Source organism: Drosophila mauritiana, unplaced genomic scaffold (assembly GCF_004382145.1).
Source record: "Drosophila mauritiana strain mau12 unplaced genomic scaffold, ASM438214v1 U_52, whole genome shotgun sequence".
Taxonomy (NCBI): domain Eukaryota; kingdom Metazoa; phylum Arthropoda; class Insecta; order Diptera; family Drosophilidae; genus Drosophila; species Drosophila mauritiana.
Genome location: NW_022881490.1, coordinates 38,118 through 47,651, shown reverse-complemented (window position 1 = coordinate 47,651; position 9,534 = coordinate 38,118). Strand labels below are relative to the sequence as shown.

Below are 9,534 nucleotides of genomic sequence, written 5' to 3'. Positions count from 1 at the left end.
GAGTATCCGTTTGTTATTAAATATGGGCCTCGTGCTCATCCTGGCAACAGGAACGACCATAAAGAAGCCGTCGAGAGATATCGGAAGAGTTTTCTTTTCTGTTTTATAGCCGTACTACCATGGAAGTCTTTCGCAGAGAGATATGGTAGATGGGCTAGAAGAGCATGACATATACTGTTGTGTCGATATTTTCTCCTCGGACCTTGAAAATTTATGGTGGGGACACGCAAACTTCTCAACAGGCCGTACCAATATCCGCAGCTGGTCTCCAAGGTGAAGAGTCTCTAGTCGATAGAATAATGTAGGTAAGGGAAGTCGGCAAATTAGATCCGTAACTTCGGGATAAGGATTGGCTCTGAAGATTGAGATAGTCGGGCTTGATTGGGAAACAATAACATGGTTTATGTGCTCGTTCTGGGTAAATAGAGTTTCTAGCATTTATGTTAGTTACTTGTTCCCCGGATAGTTTAGTTACGTAGCCAATTGTGGAACTTTCTTGCTAAAATTTTTAAGAATACTATTTGGGTTAAACCAATTAGTTCTTATCAATTATAACGATTATCAATTAACAATCAATTCAGAACTGGCACGGACTTGGGGAATCCGACTGTCTAATTAAAACAAAGCATTGTGATGGCCCTAGCGGGTGTTGACACAATGTGATTTCTGCCCAGTGCTCTGAATGTCAAAGTGAAGAAATTCAAGTAAGCGCGGGTCAACGGCGGGAGTAACTATGACTCTCTTAAGGTAGCCAAATGCCTCGTCATCTAATTAGTGACGCGCATGAATGGATTAACGAGATTCCTACTGTCCCTATCTACTATCTAGCGAAACCACAGCCAAGGGAACGGCTTGGAATAATTAGCGGGGAAGAAGACCCTTTTGAGCTTGACTCTAATCTGGCAGTGTAAGGAGACATAAGAGGTGTAGAATAAGTGGGAGATATTAGACCTCGGTTTGGTATCGTCAATGAAATACACTACTATTGTTTCCTTACTTACTTGATTAAATGGAACGTGTATCATTTCCTAGCCATTATACGGATATATTTATTATATCTTATGGTATTGGGTTTTGATGCAAGCTTCTTGATCAAAGTATCACGAGTTTGTTATATAATGCAAACAAATTCTTTAATAAACGATGCTTTATGTATTTTTGATTTTGAAATTTGGTTATAACTCCATTACTCAGGTATGATCCAATTCAAGGACATTGCCAGGTAGGGAGTTTGACTGGGCGGTACATTCTCAATAATAACGGAGGTGTCCCAAGCCAGCTCATGCGGACAGAACACACATAGAGCAAAAGGGCAAATGCTGATTGATCTCGGTGTTCAGTACACACAGGACAGCAAAGTCGGCCTATCGTCTTTTTGTTTAAAGGTTTTTACAAGAGGTGTCAGAAAAGTTACCATAGGGATAACTGGTTGTGGCGCCAGCGTTCATAGCGACGTCGCTTTTTGATCCTTCGATGTCGGCTCTTCCTATCATTGTGAAGCAAAATTCACCAGCGTTGGATTGTTCACCCATGCAAGGGAAGTGAGCTGGGTTTAGACCGTCGTGAGACAGGTTAGTTTTACCCTACTAATGACAAACGTTGTTCGACAGCATTCCTGCGTAGTACGAGAGGACCGCAGGTACGGACAATGGACAATACTTGTTCGAGCGAACAGTGGTATGACGCTACGTCCGTTGGATTATGCCTGAACGCCTTAAGGTCGTATCCGTGCTGGACTGCCATGATAAATAAGGGCAATTTGCATTGTATGGCTTCTAAACCATTTAAAGTTTATAATTTATTTTATAAACGACAATGGATGTGATGCCAATGTAATTTGTAACATAGTAAATTAGGAGGATCTTCGATCACCTGATGCCGCGCTAGTTACATATAAAACATATTTAATACAATGAAAAGCTAGAATCAATTGTAACGACTTTTGTAACAGGCAAGGTGTTGTAAGTGGTTGAGCAGCTGCCAACTGCGATCCACTGAAGCTTATCCTTTGCTTGATGATTCGATAAATAAATGATTTTTCCTGTAGCCAAACAAACACCTCGTCATCAATTTAGTGACGCATATGATATTGTCCCTATTCATATAATTTTTGATATAAAGACTTTAAAGAATTCTATCAGTTGCAAATACCTCGTCATCAATTTAGTGACGCATATGATATTGTCCCTATCATATAATTAATATAAAGACTTTAAATGGAATTCGTTCAAGTTAGCCAATACACCATCGTCATCAATTTAGTGACGCATATGATATTGTCCTATCATATAATTTGAATGATAAAGAAATTTAAATGAATTGTATCATTGCAATGTCTCAATTAGTGACGTTTATTGTCCTATCATATAATTATATTTTTTGAATTTTATAATATAATTTTATATAGAATTGATTATCAAGTTGCCAATACTGTCATCAATTAGTGAGCATATGATATTGTCCTATCATATAATTAATATAAAGACTTTAATGAATTGTGTCAAGTTGCCAACACTCGTCATCAATTTAGTGACGCATATGATATTGTCCCTATCATATAATTTTTGATATAAAAACTTTAAAGAATTGTATCAAGTTGCCAAATACCTCGTCATCAATTTAGTGACGCATATGATATTGTCCCTATCATATAATTAATATAAAGACTTTAATGAATTGTGTCAAGTTGCCAAACACCTCGTCATCAATTTAGTGACGCATATGATATTGTCCCTATCATATAATTTTTGATATAAAACTTTAAGAATTGTATCAAGTTGCCAAATACCTCGTCATCAATTTAGTGACGCATATGATATTGTCCCTATCATATAATTAATATAAAGACTTTAATGAATTGTGTCAAGTTGCCAAACACCTCGTCATCAATTTAGTGACGCATATGATATTGTCCCTATCATATAATATTTGATATAAAGACTTTAAAGAATTATATCAAGTTGCCAAATACCTCGTCATCAATTTAGTGACGCATATGATATTGTCTCTATCATATAATTAATATAAGACTTTAATGAATTGTGTCAAGTTGCCAAACACCTGTCATCAATTTAGTGACGCATATGATATTGTCCTATCATATAATTTTTGATATAAGACTTTAAAGATTCTATCAAGTTGCAAATATCGTCATCAATTTAGTGACGCATATGATATTGTTCTATATATAATTAATATAAAGACTTTAATGATTTGTGTCACTTGCAAACACCTCGTCATCAATTTAGTGACGCATATGATATTGTCCTATATATATTAATATAAAGACTTTTTAAAAGAATTGTATCAAGTTGCAAACACTCGTCATCAACTACTATATTATGGTTGCGCCGACCTCTATATTGTATTCTTTATGTCTTCATAGGATTTGGCAATTATACGAGTAAATTAAATAATATACATATGAAAATGATTAATTATTATATGTATAAAGGGAAAAAATGCTGAAATATTCCCATATTATCTTAGTATTATAGAGGAAGACCGTTGCGACCTCTGATATTGTTCAAAACTTATGTATTTATATGATTTGGCAATTATATGAGTAATTAAATATATACATATGAAATATTAATTATTATATTATAGGAAATGTATTCCAATTTTTATATAGAGAAAGCATAATGTGAAATAGTATGTAAAGAATTACAAGTTAAAAATATTAGTAGAGTGTTGCGACTCTATATTGTTCAAACTTATGTATTATATGATTTTGGCATTATATGAGTAAATAATATACATATGAAAATTATTAATTATTATATGTATAGGGGAAAAAATGCTGAAATATTCCCACATTCTCTTAGTATTATAGAGAAAAGCCATTATAGTGAGAGGGTATAGTAGTGTAAACGACCGGAATTACGACAGAGGGTTCAAAACTACTATAGGTAGGCAGTGGTTGCCGACCTCTCATATTGTTCAAAACTTATGTATTCATATGATTTTGGCAATTATATGAGTAAATTAAATAATATACATATGAAAATTATTAATTATTATATGTATAGGGAAAAAATGCTGAAATATTCCCACATTCTCTTAGTATTATAGAGAAAAGCCATTATAGTGAGAGGGTATAGTAGTGTAAACGACCGGAATTACGACAGAGGGTTCAAAAACTACTATAGGTAGGCAGTGGTTGCCGACCTCTCATATTGTTCAAAACTTATGTATTCATATGATTTTGGCAATTATATGAGTAAATTAAATAATATACATATGAAAATATTAATTATTATATGTATAAGGGAAAAAATGCTGAAATATCCACATTCTCTAGTATTATAGAGAAAAGCCATTATAGTGAGAGGGTATAGTAGTGTAAACGACCGGAATTACGACAGAGGGTTCAAAAACTACTATAGTAGGCAGTGGTTGCCGACCTCTCATATTGTTCAAAACTTATGTATTCATATGATTTTGGCAATAATATGAGTAAATTAAATAATATACATATGAAAATGATTAATTATTATATGTATAAGGGAAAAAATGCTGAAAATATCCCACATTCTCTAGTATATAGAGAAAAGCCTTATAGTGAGAGGTATAGTAGTGTAAACGACCGGAATTACGACAGAGGGTTCAAAAACTACTATAGTAGGCAGTGGTTGCCGACCTCTCATATTGTTCAAAACTTATGTATTCATATGATTTTGGCAATAATATGAGTAAATTAAATAATATACATATGAAAATGATTAATTATTATATGTATAAGGGAAAAATGCTGAAATATCCCACATTCTCTTAGTATTATAGAGAAAAGCCATTATAGTGAGAGGGTATAGTAGTGTAAACGACCGGAATTACGACAGAGGGTTCAAAAACTACTATAGGTAGGCAGTGGTTGCCGACCTCTCATATTGTTCAAAACTTATGTATTCATATGATTTTGGCAATAATATGAGTAAATTAAATAATATACATATGAAAATGATTAATTATTATATGTATAGGGAAAAAATGCTGAAAATATCCCACATTCTCTTAGTATTATAGAGAAAAGCCATTATAGTGAGAGGGTATAGTAGTGTAAACGACCGGAATTACGACAGAGGGTTCAAAAACTACTATAGGTAGGCAGTGGTTGCCGACCTCTCATATTGTTCAAAACTTATGTATTCATATGATTTTGGCAATTATATGAGTAAATTAAATAATATACATATGAAAATTATTAATTATTATATGTATAGGGAAAAAATGCTGAAATATTCCCACATTCTCTTAGTATTATAGAGAAAAGCCATTATAGTGAGAGGGTATAGTAGTGTAAACGACCGGAATTACGACAGAGGGTTCAAAAACTACTATAGGTAGGCAGTGGTTGCCGACCTCTCATATTGTTCAAAACTTATGTATTCATATGATTTTGGCAATAATATGAGTAAATTAAATAATATACATATGAAAATGATTAATTATTATATGTATAAGGGAAAAAATGCTGAAAATATCCCACATTCTCTTAGTATTATAGAGAAAAGCCATTATAGTGAGAGGGTATAGTAGTGTAAACGACCGGAATTACGACAGAGGGTTCAAAAACTACTATAGGTAGGCAGTGGTTGCCGACCTCTCATATTGTTCAAAACTTATGTATTCATATGATTTTGGCAATAATATGAGTAAATTAAATAATATACATATGAAAATGATTAATTATTATATGTATAAGGGAAAAAATGCTGAAAATATCCCACATTCTCTTAGTATTATAGAGAAAAGCCATTATAGTGAGAGGGTATAGTAGTGTAAACGACCGGAATTACGACAGAGGGTTCAAAAACTACTATAGGTAGGCAGTGGTTGCCGACCTCTCATATTGTTCAAAACTTATGTATTCATATGATTTTGGCAATAATATGAGTAAATTAAATAATATACATATGAAAATGATTAATTATTATATGTATAAGGGAAAAAATGCTGAAAATATCCCACATTCTCTTAGTATTATAGAGAAAAGCCATTATAGTGAGAGGGTATAGTAGTGTAAACGACCGGAATTACGACAGAGGGTTCAAAAACTACTATAGGTAGGCAGTGGTTGCCGACCTCTCATATTGTTCAAAACTTATGTATTCATATGATTTTGGCAATAATATGAGTAAATTAAATAATATACATATGAAAATGATTAATTATTATATGTATAAGGGAAAAAATGCTGAAAATATCCCACATTCTCTTAGTATTATAGAGAAAAGCCATTATAGTGAGAGGGTATAGTAGTGTAAACGACCGGAATTACGACAGAGGGTTCAAAAACTACTATAGGTAGGCAGTGGTTGCCGACCTCTCATATTGTTCAAAACTTATGTATTCATATGATTTTGGCAATAATATGAGTAAATTAAATAATATACATATGAAATGATTAATTATTATATGTATAAGGGAAAAAATAATCATATTATATATGAATAATGGAAAAAAAATGAAATGTTCCTATAATCTCTTAATATATAAGAGAATAGCCCGTATGTTGGGTGGCAAACGGAATTGAAAATACCCGCTTTGAGGACAGCGGGTTCAAAAACTACTATAGGTAGGCAGTGGTTGCCGACCTCCCGCATTATTCGAAATATTTATTTCGGATTATGTTTATATTGGTTACATACAATAAAGTATATTATTATCCGTACAAATTTGTTTCTCAGTTCTATAGAACACGGGACTTGGCTCCGCGGATAATAGGAATATACGCTTTATAGATAATATCGTTGAAACAAAAGTCAAGTTTCTATTATATATAGAATAACAAATCGTTTCCATATATTATCGTTAATTTTTGGAGGCAGGCAAATATTAATTTATTACCTGCCGTATAGTTGGATTATTATATCGTTACGGTATAATACAAATATGGATTCTTATGAAAGAAATATAAAATTATATATTAAATGTGGAAATATTATCATATGCGCTTGGTTTTATGTTATATATTACCAGAGATATATATGAAAAGAGATAAATTTTAAATTTATCTTCAAAATGCAAATGATTTAACTTAATATTTATATTGGTTAAACAAAAATTGTACATGTGTGGATACAATAATTATGTATGTTGGAAATAAAATGATATTTTATAATGAAATATGTATGTATAAAAGATAAAATTATAGAAATATATATATTACAATAATTAGATGAAATTCTTGTTATATTGGTAAAACAAGTATAAATTAAAAATGAAATATGGATTACGAATGCTATATAAAAATGGCCGTAATCGAATGGATTTTTTTACTTATATATTTAAAATTTTACCCAAAGGCGAAATATTGAATTTTATTCAATATAATAAAAATCATGGAATTATATAAAGTGAAAAATCTATATATCTATATATCTATTATATTGCTTATTTCGATTCAAAATATATGAATGGAATATGAAGGAAAAACATTATTCTGGTTGATCCTGCCAGTAGTTATATGCTTGTCTCAAAGATTAAGCCATGCATGTCTAAGTACACACGAATTAAAAGTGAAACCGCAAAAGGCTCATTATATCAGTTATGGTTCCTTAGATCGTTAACAGTTACTTGGATAACTGTGGTAATTCTAGAGCTAATACATGCAATTAAAACATGAACCTTATGGGACATGTGCTTTTATTAGGCTAAAACCAAGCGATCGCAAGATCGTTATATTGGTTGAACTCTAGATAACATGCAGATCGTATGGTCTTGTACCGACGACAGATCTTTCAAATGTCTGCCCTATCAACTTTTGATGGTAGTATCTAGGACTACCATGGTTGCAACGGGTAACGGGGAATCAGGGTTCGATTCCGGAGAGGGAGCCTGAGAAACGGCTACCACATCTAAGGAAGGCAGCAGGCGCGTAAATTACCCACTCCCAGCTCGGGGAGGTAGTGACGAAAAATAACAATACAGGACTCATATCCGAGGCCCTGTAATTGGAATGAGTACACTTTAAATCCTTTAACAAGGACCAATTGGAGGGCAAGTCTGGTGCCAGCAGCCGCGGTAATTCCAGCTCCAATAGCGTATATTAAAGTTGTTGCGGTTAAAACGTTCGTAGTTGAACTTGTGCTTCATACGGGTAGTACAACTTACAATTGTGGTTAGTACTATACCTTTATGTATGTAAGCGTATTACCGGTGGAGTTCTTATATGTGATTAAATACTTGTATTTTTTCATATGTTCCTCCTATTTAAAAACCTGCACTAGTGCTCTTAAACGAGTGTTATTGTGGGCCGGTACTATTACTTTGAACAAATTAGAGTGCTTAAAGCAGGCTTCAAATGCCTGAATATTCTGTGCATGGGATAATGAAATAAGACCTCTGTTCTGCTTTCATTGGTTTTCAGATCAAGAGGTAATGATTAATAGAAGCAGTTTGGGGGCATTAGTATTACGACGCGAGAGGTGAAATTCTTGGACCGTCGTAAGACTAACTTAAGCGAAAGCATTTGCCAAAGATGTTTTCATTAATCAAGAACGAAAGTTAGAGGTTCGAAGGCGATCAGATACCGCCCTAGTTCTAACCATAAACGATGCCAGCTAGCAATTGGGTGTAGCTACTTTTATGGCTCTCTCAGTCGCTTCCCGGGAAACCAAAGCTTTTGGGCTCCGGGGGAAGTATGGTTGCAAAGCTGAAACTTAAAGGAATTGACGGAAGGGCACCACCAGGAGTGGAGCCTGCGGCTTAATTTGACTCAACACGGGAAAACTTACCAGGTCCGAACATAAGTGTGTAAGACAGATTGATAGCTCTTTCTCGAATCTATGGGTGGTGGTGCATGGCCGTTCTTAGTTCGTGGAGTGATTTGTCTGGTTAATTCCGATAACGAACGAGACTCAAATATATTAAATAGATATCTTCAGGATTATGGTGCTGAAGCTTATGTAGCCTTCATTCATGGTGGCAGTAAAATGTTTATTGTGTTTGAATGTGTTTATGTAAGTGGAGCCGTACCTGTTGGTTTGTCCCATTATAAGGACACTAGCTTCTTAAATGGACAAATTGCGTCTAGCAATAATGAGATTGAGCAATAACAGGTCTGTGATGCCCTTAGATGTCCTGGGCTGCACGCGCGCTACAATGAAAGTATCAACGTGTATTTCCTAGACCGAGAGGTCCGGGTAAACCGCTGAACCACTTTCATGCTTGGGATTGTGAACTGAAACTGTTCACATGAACTTGGAATTCCCAGTAAGTGTGAGTCATTAACTCGCATTGATTACGTCCCTGCCCTTTGTACACACCGCCCGTCGCTACTACCGATTGAATTATTTAGTGAGGTCTCCGGACGTGATCACTGTGACGCCTTGCGTGTTACGGTTGTTTCGCAAAAGTTGACCGAACTTGATTATTTAGAGGAAGTAAAAGTCGTAACAAGGTTTCCGTAGGTGAACCTGCGGAAGGATCATTATTGTATAATATCCTTATCGTTAATAAACATTTGTTATAATACAAATAAATACAATTTACCAAAATAAAAATATTACAAAATGATTCCACGGAATCAAA

General features: G+C 33.9%; 1 non-coding gene across 1 annotated transcript; it reads left to right on the top strand.

Annotated features, from left to right (window-relative positions):
- Positions 1–7,441: 7,441 nt before the first annotated feature.
- LOC117149899 lies at positions 7,442–9,436 on the top strand. The gene has a single exon (XR_004460600.1). It is a non-coding gene; the product is annotated as a small subunit ribosomal RNA (ribosomal RNA).
- The last annotated feature ends 98 nt before the right edge of the window (positions 9,437–9,534 follow it).